General features: G+C 39.1%; 1 protein-coding gene across 1 annotated transcript in view; it reads right to left on the bottom strand.

Annotated features, from left to right (window-relative positions):
* EEFSEC (eukaryotic elongation factor, selenocysteine-tRNA specific) overlaps nucleotides 1-15,454 on the bottom strand; it is a 119,991-nt gene that overhangs the window by 24,906 nt on the left and 79,631 nt on the right. The gene's annotated exons all lie outside the window — the stretch shown is intronic.

Raw genomic sequence — 15,454 nt, forward strand, 5'->3', positions numbered from 1 at the left:
GCAGACAAAAAGAGTGAATTCAAGTAAAAGAACATAAAATTCATTTATGAAACTCTGTGTGAAGCCTGAAAACACCAGAGAGAAGAGTGATGCTGCTTCTCCCTCCCAACACACATTTTTTCCTTTCCTATTCCCCACCATCATCAAAATCTAAAACTCCATACAAAGCTTGGCCAAAGGAAGCTTTGCATCTCCCACAATATCCAAGGGGAGGAATAACCACAGGCAGCAAAATCAAAATGGGATGGAAGATCAGAACAAGCAACACAAAACTGTTTGCGCCCAACCAGACTCTCACCGCTCACATGTGGAATTGCTGCAACAATAATTAGGTCCAATCCAAAACAGTTTTCAGAAAAACGAACTTCCATTTGTTCACACTCATCCTTCTCTTCCTAAGCAGCACCATCCGATGCGGTTTTTTCAATTTCTTTTTCAAGTAAAACACTTATAGACTTAAAACCAATACAACTCCTGCAAAGAAGAATAACCCAAACCTCTGTGTCAGAATAGAGCCACCCACTCGAGGCTGAGGGTCTGACACACACACATAGTGGAGCACACACAGCTCCCAGGCTGGAGGTGCAGATGTGAGGCTGTGGCCAGCACAGGGATGGTTGGCAAGGCAGATGTTTCCTGTCACCAGTGTCATGTTTGCGTTGTTATAGATTTTTATTTTTTTAAATGTATTGTGTTACTCCATCTATCTTAGTGAATTGTCCATCTTGTAAAATTCTAATTATATTATTTTCTTCTTGTTATCTGCATTATCTAAAATTATTTATACTATTATAACCTTCATTTCAAACACTGGCTATAAACATTGTTACAACAGTTATTAGGTTGGGATTTGCACACACACACACACACACTCACACACACAGAGATGAATAATTTACTTTACAACTGCTCTGAAACGCTGGAACACGATTTTGTTTCCCCAACATGCTTTTCTACCAAACAGAAGAAAAAAAAAAAAAACCTAGATGGACAAGATCCAATCTGTTTTCCCTGGGATCTCAAAGTAGCAGTTTTCCTGAAGATGGTACGACATTGTCCTGTATTTGAAGCCTTGTTGGCCACTTCTTTCTGGGGGAGCGGAGCAGTTGCTGAGCCAGAGTTTGGCAGGAGTAAGTGCTCTGTTAGATTAAGTTTCAGCATAATGTCCTTGATAGGAATCGGAGCACCATCCTGAAAGTGCAGCGGGAGGGTAAAACGCCAGCCATCAAGATGGATGGTTTGTTTTTATTTTTATAGAGATTTTCTAAACCTCAACTTTCACCTCTTAGCCCCCTCCCCCTCCTGTTCTCAGTCACCTCCAATAACCCATCTGTCCGCTTCATTTAATAGAAACCTATATTTCCTAGCTAATGGATGCATTTGGCTAAGAAGATAATCTCTTTGTGTTCGCTCCAGTTGTCACATTCCTGTTATCATATTAATACTGATTAAATACGAAACCCAACATTTAAGTCAGACCCCACACATTATTTAAAATCGACAAGATGTTCATATTTTGGCACTTCGAAAACTTTGAAAACTCAGTCAGCATGGAAGTGGCCTCCCACTCGGAACACCTTTCAGCTGGAATGCCACCCATATGGATCTGTACAGGACAGGATATTTTAAGAGCAGTGTCCTACTTGTGACCACCACATAAAGTTCAAGTTTCCTGAAAAGCTCTAGGACTGGCACAAACTGATCCCAAGAAAACGGTGACATCGCAGGTCAAGCAGCAGAACCCTGGGGTTTCCAAGACAGGAAAGATCAGTACAGAACTCTGCCCTCTTAGAAATCTCCAGTGGCAATTCACAGCCCATGTCTGTGCCTCAGTTTCCCCATCTGTGAGGATATTTCACAAGCCGTGCCATAGGTGTGCAGCCAGTTTACTAATTTCTGTTTAGGTCTGCATGGTTAGAGTCTGGAGGTGCTGCAGAAAAATGAAGTATGAATAGCCAGACATCAAATCAGCAAAAACTAATTCAACAAATTCTGGGATTTAAGCCAACTTCATAACATGTCACATTTTAAAAGCAGCCAGTCACACACGTGATAAAGCACACTTCTAACCCTGAGCAAAGTCATCCTCAAATTCCAGAACAACCCCACTTGTCAGAACTACACTGCAATAAGACCCAGATGAAACTGCACCATTAATTTCTCACTTTTCACGTGACCATCACCAGCCTTTGTGGAGGAGGAAAACTGGGATATAATAGCTACGGAAGTGAACCTCATGAGATGCATGCTTTAACTCCCTGTATTGTTCAACATGTAACCATCACTAATTTTAAAATAAAAAATTAACATGGCTACTCATTTATTCAAGGTTTATTCTACTCAATTTAATGGACTACCACTGCCAACTCAATAGAAGCACAAATTAGTAGGACTTAACCTCAAAGTTCTGATGAAATTATTCATGTATGTCACTGATTTCTCAGAACTGCAATTCAGTAAGAGCCTAAGTTTTACATTCTGGTCATCTTTGTGTGCAAATACCAAGTCTGAGAATGAAAGCACAGCAGTTACACGCTACACGTGCAAATTATTTATGAGTTTCTGAAGACAGACCCAGGGTTTCAACCACTCTGATTACATCCACCTTTCCTAGAGACTCCGTACAAGCTGCACACTCTGCTCAGCCAGTACCTTTCCTAAAAGGCGATGCGACACCTCCTGAGCAACTTTGGAGCAGATGAGGTTATACCATGGTCAGGAAAGCTCCCCGGGGATGTCAAGAAGGCTAACCTAACCTTCTGAGATCCGTATAAACAAACAACCGAACATGGAGAGCCTTGAACCGAGGGACTGCTGTTTACCTAACCCCTGAACTGCAAAAGACATCAATCCCTGCCTTATTAAAGAAATGCATACGCTAGCCAGGCATGCCTGCTTGATCAGCTCTCTCCCATTCACAGCTTCTCCGGGGTCGGAGGAAGTTCCAACAGGCCCTGTTCCATAAATAAAATCCTTCTGGCTGGCGATAACTAAATTGTATTAAGACTGGCTCAGACAGCTTCAATTAGAAATAATCGGCAGGGGTGGACTGAAATACCCTCCATCAATTTGCTTACAGCTGGTCTTTTCCCCCTTTTCCTCCCCAGACCAATTCTAACTACCTGGTTCAATGAAAGTACCAGTGAACCCATAACATGCTTCTACTTGTTATATGTGTAATCCACGTGTATGTGTGTCCTGACATCAAAACCGAATATCTAATATAAGAGTAAAAGCTTTAAATCAGCAGGTCTTTAACAGAAAATTCCCAACCATCAGCAAGCAAAACCAGGAAACTTCAGAGTCTGAATAACACACATCCTTCCCCTCCCCATGTTTACAAGATTTCTCTCACTTCTTAACCTCCCAAAAAGCAATCATTTGCGTATATTACAAATCCATCCTTTCTTTACAAAGATTAGAGAAAATAAGGTTATTCAACCAAACTCATTTGCAAAACTGTATAGCACAGTCTTCTTACAAGTATCAGTATTTATAGAGCTCAAAATCTTACAGAAAAAAAGACATTTAAAATCTGTTGTTAATCTACCTATAATTTTTTCCAAATGTCAAATAAAACTAATTTTTTCCTATGCTTATAAGAAATAAGTTCTAAAAGAGAATCACTCCTGTTTTTGCTTCAGCATGCATTTACTCTGAAACATAATCATATATTTAAGAGTAAATACTAGTGAATTTCACAATGACCAACTGGACAGATATAGTCAAGTTATTATATTTTCTCAGATGTGAGAAATTAATTTGATTTTTTCATAGGACTAAATTGCCAAATATTAGAAGTTACACATATTTTAGTATTTTCTTAAAAACTTGTATTTCTATTTGACCTTCATATGGCGTAGTCAATGGAAAAATGTTCTTAAAAATACTCAATTTCTCTTAAAAGGAAGAGAAGCTCAACACAGAGCCTGGGTCAATAAACCGCAGCTTAAATTTCACTTCAAGCAAAAAACAAAAAAATCGCTGATAATTTACTTAATAAGTCAATCTTGCTCTGAATGTGCACAATTTCAAGACAGAAAAATAAAACTCACAACTAAATCCAATTACATTATGTCCTCAAACTACTTACTTAAGATAATAACAAGAGAAACACAAAGAAAAACTAGGGGAAAAAGTCAGGGACTGGGGAAGCAGGCATCAATTTCCACATCAACTCCAGAGGGACTATAATCTTAGTACATCTTCTGAGGAGGTACTTGTGAGAACAGTGGATTGTAATGAGCCGTGAAAAGAAAATTCCCAGTCCATGATATAGAGCCTGCTCTCATGTCAGCAGGAACTTGCATTCTTTAGCACGTTTTCAGTCCTCGAAAACGTCTTCTTTCTCTCATGCCTGTAGTGTTACCTGGCACACACTGCTTGGCACAGCCCATGTCACCATTGTGCTGGCTTGAAAAGATAATTCATTGCAATCATAAAGAAAATAAATGCATATTCTTCATGCTGTATTCATATTTTAATACCAATCCTGATGAGTCGATACTTTAGGAAGATGCAGGCAAACAGTCCCTTGCCTAACACACCATATATCAACTGGTCAGACTAGGGAGAGAGGATGTTTTCTTTCACAGATGGAAAACTGAGAAGGTAAACAAATATATTCAGGAGCAAATACATACCTGGCAGCAAACTCATGTACTGGATTAAAATCCTCAGGTGCACAGCAAAAGGCTGCACCACACAATGCTCTTCATTTACATACAATGACACATTTGAGGGTGAAGCAACAAAGTAATCGAAGGGATGCACAGGTCCATTTTCTCAGGTTAGGTTTCTGTAGTTAATATATTTACCTTATAAAAAAAATCTAAAAAGCATCTAAAGCTGCTCAGGGTTGCATGGGCAAGGACAGTTGGCAGAGGAAGGGGCTGCAGGAGTAAGAAAAGGCAAATGGCCAAATAAAGAGAGGGAATTGAGAAGGGAGGGGAGAATAGAGAGAGATGGGGTAAAACATAAGAAAAATTTAACTGGGTAACTCATCAGTTGTAACAGGAAAGAACAGGTTCTCCAAATTACCAAATTGTCTTCATTTTCTAATCTATAATAACTGAGGGATGGGGGAATTGAGGGCTCAGATATTTTAAAAAAATATTATGAAACACATAGCACAAAAGTGTGCAATATGCAATTCCTGTGACTAAAGTTACAACCTCAGGTACTACAGGAAAGACTTCTCTAAGCAGGACAATGGTCTTCTCTACTTTACCTATAACTTTTATTCTAGGTATTAAGTACCTTTAAAAATATGTTCTGCAACTCTTTTTTTAAATGTAGTAATACTGTAGCTACAGGCAGGAAATGCTTTTGTTGCTTATGTATAATGTTATACAAAATCATGTTACAGCAGAGCCCCCCCTATCAAAACAGGTCTATTGAAGCTCCAGTTATTTCCTATTCTTTATTAAACACTCAAATCCCTTTGTGAAAACACAAACCAAAGGCTTCTTTACACAAACTTCCTTGAAATCAATGCCCACTATTAAGAACAACTATTTTTTTTGTCCCCAAACTCAAAACATGGATCAGCCTCTCAAGGTTAACGTCCTTGTCACACGACAGTTCTCATCCACTAAGCACTGGCCACTGTTGAGAGTCAATACTTCAAATAGCCTACAATTTGCAAACCACAAAGCTCTATGCCTCCAGGAAGCCCCCATGGTGTATGTTTTTACTCAGACTTCAAAAAGCTATCAGAACAAACACTGGTGGAAAGGGAAGGTGAAAGGCCCAGGGGATGAACGATCAAAATCAAGTAAACGAGTACAAACAGTTTACAGAAAGGGAGAGAAATTTCATTGCAAGAGGGCAATCTGAACGTGTGAGCAACCACTGTAGAGATTTTTAATAAGATCAAAATTATATTAAAGGCTTAAAACCTAAGTATTTTCCACCCAAATACTGCAAAACCATGAGTGAGAACTGTAACATCCAAAACCAGTAGCATCCCGTTTTGCACGCAAGAAAGCAGAAATAAAGATGAGAAAATAATTTCTTCTTTGGTATTGCATAAATAAACTACTGACCTGGGAGCATGATCTAGACTACATGGCTTCCACCTCCCTGCTCTACATGAACAAGAGAACTCTTAGAGAAAGCTGCCCACTACAAGTAGGACAGAGCAAGTTCATCCTGAACAGGTCACCCTGAAATCCTTGCTCCACCCGTGCACAGAGTATTTCAGTCATCTCTCACCAAAAAAAGTAGCCCTTCAAAGTAAAATTCCACCGTAAACATCTAAAGAAGCAATTATAAATCAAGTAAGTCCCTTGCATGGTTTTTTTGGAGAATTTAACCATCAGTTCAAAAAGTACCATGTTTGGGCAGTTCAGTCCCACACCTGAATCCACAAGGATCCTCTGAACCCCTCACCATTTAGCTGTACTGACATCAACCAAGTCCTTAGCAAGAAAAATGACCTTTTCTTCTCAGAAGGACAATGCTCAACTGAGAAGCAGTAAAACAACAGAAATTTTTATGATATCTATATTTTGTTACTCTTCAGAACAAACTACTTTGTCCCTTTAGTACTTTTTTCAAGGGACACACTGAAGCATCTCAAACCTGCAGAGGCAAATATAATAGAATTAAATTTAAAAAAAAAGATATTCCCATTTGTTCTAGGAGATATTACTGAATTACTATCTTTTTGATGTTCTACAGTTGCTCAGCCAAACTCTACAGACACATAATAAAAAACACTGTTAGCTATATTTTTCTCAAGAGAAAAATGTTTTCACACTTGAAATTACTGCAAGAGTGTATTGAATGTGGAAAATGAAACACCTAAAAAGAACAACAAAAAACCCAAACAAAAGGTAGCACATGCATCCTTGTGTGCAGGATGTGTGGTACACTAAATTTCTGTAGGATTTCATGGAAGTAAGAGTGATGGTGTTGTTCCAAGCCACGTTCTTCTAATCCAAATTGTTTGCAATTTCAGGAGCACAAACCTAGTGAAATCAAAATTAAATGCAGAACTTGCTCTCTAAGGAACAGGATATTTGGTTTGTAGTGATTGTAGCAATGCACCTCCACTTATAAAATGACAATGCAGCAGAAATTTTGAAACTTGAATACAGTTCTACTCTGCAATTTTGAGTTTATGGAACTTTACAACCATCAAGTATGCAAAACAGTAGGATTGCTTTAACAGGGGAAATAAACTTGCTCGTTTCCTCATTTTGAATATTTAATTTTGCCGCCCACCAACTTGTGTTTTTTTGTTTGTTTTTCCCTTTTTCCTTACAAAAGGTAACCTTCAGTAAAGGAACCCCACCGAACAAAGGATTTCCTAAGCATGTGAGTTTTGCCTCACGATAGCCTGACAGGGCAGTTTACATAACAGGAGCATGGAGCCAGGAGGCATTAGATAATTTGGAAATGGTCACCAAGTAAGTTAGTGGTGACGTGATGGCAAATACAAGCACAGAACACAGCAGCTCTTGGCCACATCCACTGCAGACATGTCCTGCCAGTGAGCTGGACTGTGCAATAGGGTCCAAGAGCTTACAGCTGCCATTGTAATTATTCAAAACTCAGCAAAGTAACAGCCCTAAATATGCAAGATGCTTCTTTTCTCCCAGGGAATGCAACTTCCCACAATAACTACATCCCCCCAAAATAACAAAGCTTGGATTAACTGGAAAGACTTATGACCACAAGAGACTCTACACAGAAGCAAGGTTATTATACACAGCAGCACTTCCAGCTCTCAGTTTTACCACAAATCTCTAGATAAGTGCACCTCTTTTGAAATCCCAGATCCTAAACACATGCAACCGAGTGCAAATCTCAGTTTGTTTAATTTATGTATCTAGCTCTTGTGGCTTAGAAGAATCTTATATATATATGACCTGAGTTTATCTAAGGAAAGAAACAATCTTTGCAAACTTCTTTTTTTTTTAATGAAAGGAAAATCATTCTTTGGGGGCTTACTATCATGAGTACTTTGGACAGCTGACTACCAATGTCACTGCCAACTGAAACAACAACTGTTCAGTTTCAAAATACTTGTAAAAACCCACAGTCATCCCCCAAGCTCTCCCCACACTATCAGATCCACATTTTATCCTCAAATTAAGATAAACAAATTCTATTATAGCATCTTTCTATTTTGCAGCAGGGATTTGAAATTTAACTTTAGGATAACTGGTAGAGCAATTGCTGTTCTTGGAAGCAAAAAAGGAAACTTAATTAGAATGCACTTGGAGCAGACTATTTTGGCAGCTCAATTCCCAACAGCCTCCATCTGCAGAGGGCAATCTCAAGCACAGAGCTAGACTGGATTTTCCCTTCAGCCCTTCTTCTTTCAAGAGCTCACAATACAACAACACTAGAACATCCACAGGTCAGAAAAATCCCCTCTACCTTGCGCACCCCTACAGCAGCCTGAAAAAGTGGGTACAAATATTTAAGGGCAAAAAGAGTTGTCACACAACTTCAGAGACCAAGAAAGATGGGCAGGGGGGACAGCAGCAGTAGCAAAGTGGAATAAACAGCAGAAGTAAATGGGACAGAGGTAAGAGCATTAGCAGAAACTTAGTCAAAGTGAAAGGAGGTTCGATGGAGACTGGAAGCTAATATTAAGAAAACAGAACATATGTAAGTGATTGACAGGTTGTGGGTTGTTTGTTTTGTTTTATTTTTTTCCCAAGTGGAAAGATTCTAAAGAAGTAAAGATACTCTATGGTCAAACAAAACCCATCTGCTGGAATTCTGTTTATTTTCTTAATAGGATTTTTTTTCCATAAATAGCACAAATAATTGATTTCATATTTACAGCAGGACTCTAGTGGAGTGCAAAAAAAAAAAAAGGAATTAATTACGCAGCGAGGAGAAAAAAGAACTCAGTACAGGACAACAGGTCAATTACAAAGCATTACCCAAAGCCATCAAAGTTTCTGTCTGTGCCAGCGTGGGGAATATGCAATCACTTAACTGGAACTGGTATCAGAACACATTTTACAATGGAGAGATATTTAAGATATTCTTTTCTATATTCTAAAGTTTTAAATGCTTAACTTCACCACCATAATACTCTTGTCTTTTCAAAGTAATTTTCTTTATAGATTGAGGCAGCATCTACATCCTTACTGCTTTCCACATGCAAACAAAAAGTTCAGAAAAACATGCTCTACAGAGTAGAATAGAAATAACAAACTGAACAGGAACACAATAGCCAGCAAAGCCCAGAGTGAAAGCTCAGTTTGCTTTGAGGCTCAGCTCACACTTGTGCAAGTGTGAGGTGCTTTGCTACTCAGGGTAGCAAAAAGGGGTCAGTACACATTGTTCTTCACCACCATCAAAGGATTGGTGAGAAAGCAACAGGACTTCTTCCTGAAGGCCACCCGTAGCCCTGCCTTCAAAGGGTGTGTGATGGTCACTGGTGTAATGTGATGAGTAGGAATGAAACACTGATTACATTGTATGGTGTAGAACCACCAATAGTCCCTCCATTGCATTAATGACACTTTTGTGAAGCTCCTCTTGCACAAGAATAAAAAAGGTGTGCGGGAGTAAAATAAAAGGCTCCATTTAACTCTTTTCAATTAAGCAGAAGATCACTGTGGTAGCCTACACTGTACCCAACACAAGGCTTACACAGGAGCTGGACCTTACTTTTTCCCACAGAAGCACTCAAATGTTGCTACATCACCTGATACCTGATATATCCCTAATCCACGTCTGCTTGATCCCAAAAGAACAACTTGTTGGACAGACACTCCAATGGAAACTTCAGCTCCAAAGAACAGTCTTAGCCTCCCTTGAGCACAGCATCTGCTGTAGCTTGCAATGACCATCTGCCTCTGAAACCGATCTTGCAATGAACACATCACCCCTGCAAAGCTCTGAGTTTACAGACTTCATCCTGCAATTCTGTCATTACAGTCAGGACCAGGATCTCCCAACACTAGTGTGAATGAGGCAGACAGCCAGATAGTAAGTTAACACTTCCTTGACTTCTGTTTTCATTCAGAAGGAATATGCACAAATCTTGACAAGAACACTCTAAGGTCAACAAATCTGCATATTCAGCTCCAAAGGTCAATATGGGCTTACAGGATGCCACCACTTAAAAGGTAGGGATTGATTCCTTCAGGCCAACCTTTTTGTGTAAATGCAGTACAAATTCCTAGTTCCTATGTGGTCACCCGGACTTCTACATCACTACAGTTTAATCTGCTCAAGAGGGGATCATAAAAGGAAGTGATGCCTCCCTGGCAACAATCCTCTTCCAGCCTCTGTCCATACAACACCAGCCAACTTTCACAAAAAGGAGAGAAGGAGATTTATGCTTGAAGTACCCCTTAAGGATTTTCGGTTTTGTTTGTTTTAGAGGGTTGGGGGAAAGAGACTGTGAAAGAACAAGCAGAGCTAATCTCCAGCTTTTAAATAAAACACAGCTACACAGATTTCTTCGCCCTTGGGCTTTTGTTTTTCCTCTTGACTGAAATCCTGCTCAGTCTCACCTGATACTGACAGGGATGGCAACCCACCAGACCCTTGCAGCCAACAATTTTTTACTTTCCTTTATTAAAACAGGAGCCAGGCTGGGAAAACAAGGACATTAAATGTGCCTAAATTCCATTTGGCCTAAGAGAAGATTATCCTATTCTAATGCAACACAAGCAAAGAATTCCAAATGTCAAGATCTCCCACAAAAAATATGCTGCTTAGTGACAGGATGTTTAATTATTCTCACTGCAATGAAAAGGTTTAGACTGCCCCATTCCTGCTGATGTCAGTAAGGAGTGTCCTCCAAATTACAAAGTTGGGAATATGACATTTATCTACAGTCAACCATTTGAAGCTTGTCTCCTACAGTTGTTAAAAAAAACTCAAACCCCTAAAAGTAATATTCCACAAATGCCAGCTACGTTGGTGTGTTGAGACCTACCTGAACAAAGTGAGACATGCCTTGAATAATAACAAAAAAATCAAATATATAAAAAATCAATTAAGATAGTTCTTAAGGGGAAAGTTAGAGAAGCCAATGTGATACAAATTATTTTACTGTTGCATTTTTCTATCTTTGCATAACTTTCATCTCCCTCGTGCTATTTAACCTCTAGTTGACCTGCTTAAGTGAAGTGCTGAAAAACACTTAAAAAAATTTGAATCCTACTTTTAAACCCTCAATTTTTACCTGGAACTGAAATCATGCTGAGCAGTGCCGTTCACGTACATCTCTTACATCAAGGCTTTCCCACTATGTCATTAACTAATTTGCAAGCCAGTGTGGGATCTCATCCAATGAAAAGTGGCAAAACATAAAAATGCCAAGGATGCACCATTTACACAATACCCCAAGAAAAAAACCACACATTTAGCATTTCCAGCCTTAATTTCACACTTAAGAATATGAGGGATTGTCAAGAATAAGGCACATTGCTTAATTCTCACCACTTTATGTCATCTTATACCAGCACACTGTGTCCTGAGTTAGGGAGCACATCCATGCTATTACTTCAGAACAGGCTTTTAAGGCACATTCAATCCCTCTACCATGACAAGCAGGGGAAACAGTGAGACAGACTGGTCCTCTCATATACAAGAAACACACATAAATGCAAGGTAAAAAGCTACAGGCAACAAAAGACAAGGTCACAAACAAGTTCATCTTCACCTGTTCTAAGAAACTTAAAACTACTGTTATCCTGTATGGGTAAAAAGAATAGCAAAGCCAAAAAGCTTGTCTTCCAGTATTCTCATTTGTATCTCTTCTTATGAAAAGTATGTCCTTTATTATATTTAAATTTGCTCAATTGAGAAATGTGTTCAGCTCTTACAAGTGTTAGATATGCACTGCTTCTTTCGCATTAAGAAATAAGGTAGCTTTTAACTCTAGTCATGTATAACAATTTTTAGTCAAAAAGAGAAGAGCAGAATTGCAGTCAAACACACTGCAGTGCCTCAGAAAGGATGAACACTTCACTAGACAGTAAAGACACAGGAAAGTGAACTGTGCCTGACATATCACATATGCTCCAATCAGATTTAAAAAGTCGCTACATTTTATAATAATCAAGCACAAGACAAATGCAACGTGCCCAAACCAATGAAATGGGCACATCTAGAGTCAATCTTTCAAAAGATGTCATGACACACCTCAACAGATCATGATTTTACAAACCAAGCAGAGTTTTACAGGGTCAATTCTTGGGTGAGAGACAGTTACACAAAATCTACTATGAGCACTAAGTTATTCAAGTGATTCACTGAACTTTCCTCCGAGTTTCTCATCAACTGGCATGACATTCCTTGGTGCGAGGTATGTTGAGATAAGCATTTTCCAAATCCTGTCACTGTTAGCTTTTATCTTCTTTAGAATAAGACACTTAAACATACAGTTCCTGCCTCTCCAAACTTGTTCTTGAGCAATACTTTTCACTCACTTACCTTATGCAGTGTTCCATTTACAACTAAAGCAGCTGCCACGCATCACCCGCCTCGGCCAAGAGCACTCCATCAGTAGCTCCCTCCCTCATCCACACACACACCAGCATAATTGTAAAAGCAGTGTATTTTAAATTGCCTTTCAAATCCTGTTTGTTTTTTAAGCAGCTTGTTAAATTAGGTAAAACTCTTGTGATTTAGAGATTATGTCCTCCTTCTTATGCATTTGATCAACAAGTCTGGAAAAGAAGCATCATCGTGTCAATTAACAGGCCTTGAAAATCTGTCCTCAGTTAAAGCACAAACAGCTCCACAACCAAGTCCTACAGAATAGCAGGTCTGCCAGCAAATACTTAAAAATAACCCACAGAAAACTAGATGCTGCTGTAAACATTCTAGAAAGTAGGTTATACCTTGGCCTTCAAGCAATAAAAGCATGCCTGGACACAAAACTAGAAGTGAGATGAAAGTACATGGTTCTTCCACTCACCACGTTGCTGCCTGTCTGTTTTACCCTGACACCAGCACTTAGCAAACATCCAGGCAAACTGCACACGACTGTTCTCAACATGGAACACATCATCTTCCTGTGCAAAGATGATTTGGCAGAGTAAGAAATCTCTGCTCAATAACATCTCTCAATAGTCAAGCTACACTTTGCTTTATTTCATGCTATTAGCTTTGCTTCCACCTCCTTGGACCACCCTAAGGGATTCTTCTCCGTTATGTTCTTCAAATACTTGCAGATAATCATATCTCCCACTTAGACATCATTTAGCCAAGCTTCAAGCATTTCTTTTCATCTTCTTTCCCTCATAAATCAATCCCTTCAGTCTCCAGCATTCTTGCTGCTCTTCCCTGAATTTCTTCCAAACTACTGACATCTTTCAGCAACTAAAGAACTTCCAATTGCATACTGTACTCTAGATGTGCTTTTTTGTACTCTAAAGAAAAATAATTAAGCCTTTTCAAGAAATATTAATGCTCCAAGCCTGGAATAAATCTAAATCAGAGATTACGTTATTTTGTTTTTTCCAGAATGGATCGTAATTATCCCCATTTCACAGAGCAGAGAGAAATATCTGACTTATTGCTGCACACAAGCAGTGCCAGAATAAGAAACAGATCCACGTTCTGCCATTCCCAGTCGTGCTCTGCCAAGTTTCAGCCCACAGACGACGTAAGACAATGTTCCCAGGCTGTGATCTACAGGCAAACACAAGTCATTTCCAAGTGAGTCTGGAACAACACTTGGGGAGCCCGACACTTGCTCATGTGAATGGGCCCGGTGCTGGAGGCTGTTGACACCAGTGGGATCATGCAACACCCTACAACATGTCTGTAATTACCTTCAGTAGTCAGGACACAAATCTCTGATATATCTACTTGATTTTTATTGCTATGTAGAGGTTTGTTTCTAAAATCAGGTGTCAGCTATCATCAGGTTAACTACCCAAACCAGCAACTCAATTCCAGAGGTTAAGACTGGTTTTAAATGAGAGGACTGACTGACTGCCAGACTGAGGCAGTACAAAGCAGTTTTCAACTTGGGCATTTCCTTCCTTCCCTCTCACTCCCAGATACATTTGCGAAGGAATCATGGAGAAACAACTTCAGAAAAATTAAAAAGAGATCTTCACAAAATAAATCTGTAAGAGAATGTATGAAGGAAAGCAAGGATGAAGAATGAGGGGGAAGGGAGAGAAAAGCCTGAGCAGTTAAATTTAAAAAATAAAGCAAAAACACCAAAACCCCACAAACAGGATGCAGACACATTAAAAAAGCAACACTGATCTAACAAAGGAATGTGAACTGCAGTTGACTTAAACAGCATCACAGCAACAGCCCTCCCCCTACACACAGATCTCTGCAACTCTTAAAGACATGGGGTTTTAGGCTCTTCCAAATTCTGTGTTTCTTTCCCATTGCTTGATACTCTTAGCTTAAGCTAATTTAGCTTACTGCCTTTTCTTTCCAGAAACAAGAGTACCCAAGTTTGACCCAGACTAAAGCAAAGCAAACTAAGTTGTATTATTCTGCCTACTTTAGAGAGGTATTAAATTCTAACATTCTGGTACATATTCTTCTCACTGAAAGAACAAACTATAAAGGGCCCTCTGTTTCAAGGTCTCCTGTTAAGCATCTAGAGAGTGTAACCAAGATTAGATAATGAACACCTCTGTGAAAGGTATCATTTCTTCCCACAAACTCAATCTACAGAGCTAAATGCCATTCTCTAAGTCTATATACAATTTTCTTAATGTAACTGCTGGTTCACAATTACAGTTCCTGCTTACATCCTCAATAGTGGCAAAGACTACTTATGAGGCTTCTCCCTGTCCCTGGAAGAACCATTTCCTCCATCCAAAATGCGGAAATGGCAACATAAATGCCATTCTCCTGTTCTTCTCTTTCATCCAACTTGTGTCCAAAAGAGAAAACCTACTAAGAACATTACATTTTTAAGCAAGATATTATCTTGATTTTCAGCATTAAGGCCGTTTACACATCCTTTTACCACCTACCTAAAGGTACCTATATCTCAGTGAACCCTTACAAGCGTTTTTATGCTAGAAAACTAAAACCATATATGCATCTGGTTACGGTTACTTTAAATATTATTCTTTAAATATGCACTGTGCTGACTAATTAGGGTCTCAGACCTATTTGCAAAGTCTAGCATTTGATGACAAAACTGAAATTACAGCTAGGATACAGATTTTTTTTTTTATCTAGTCAGAAATTCTTATCTTGTGATAGGAAGAAGAAAGGAAATTTGCAGAGGGTCAGAATTAGTGCAGTTGCATCATGCCCCAAGTTAAATGCAAAAACAGTCCCTCTTCAGCAGGGAATCAGGAAACTTTGCCTTTCTCTGTAGATCAATTGCTACGTGATTGTTTGCTGTCATAGAATATTAGGACTTTTTTCCTCCACTTGTATAATAGAAGTAATCTCACTCATCTCTCTAAAGAGGGTGGGGAATTAACTAGTGACAAATAGGCTGAAGACACTACAGAAATACAAAAAGTACTCC

The sequence above is a fragment of the Neopelma chrysocephalum genome, unplaced genomic scaffold, assembly GCF_003984885.1.
Source record: "Neopelma chrysocephalum unplaced genomic scaffold, ASM398488v2 Primary Assembly neopelma1_147, whole genome shotgun sequence".
NCBI lineage: Eukaryota > Metazoa > Chordata > Aves > Passeriformes > Pipridae > Neopelma > Neopelma chrysocephalum.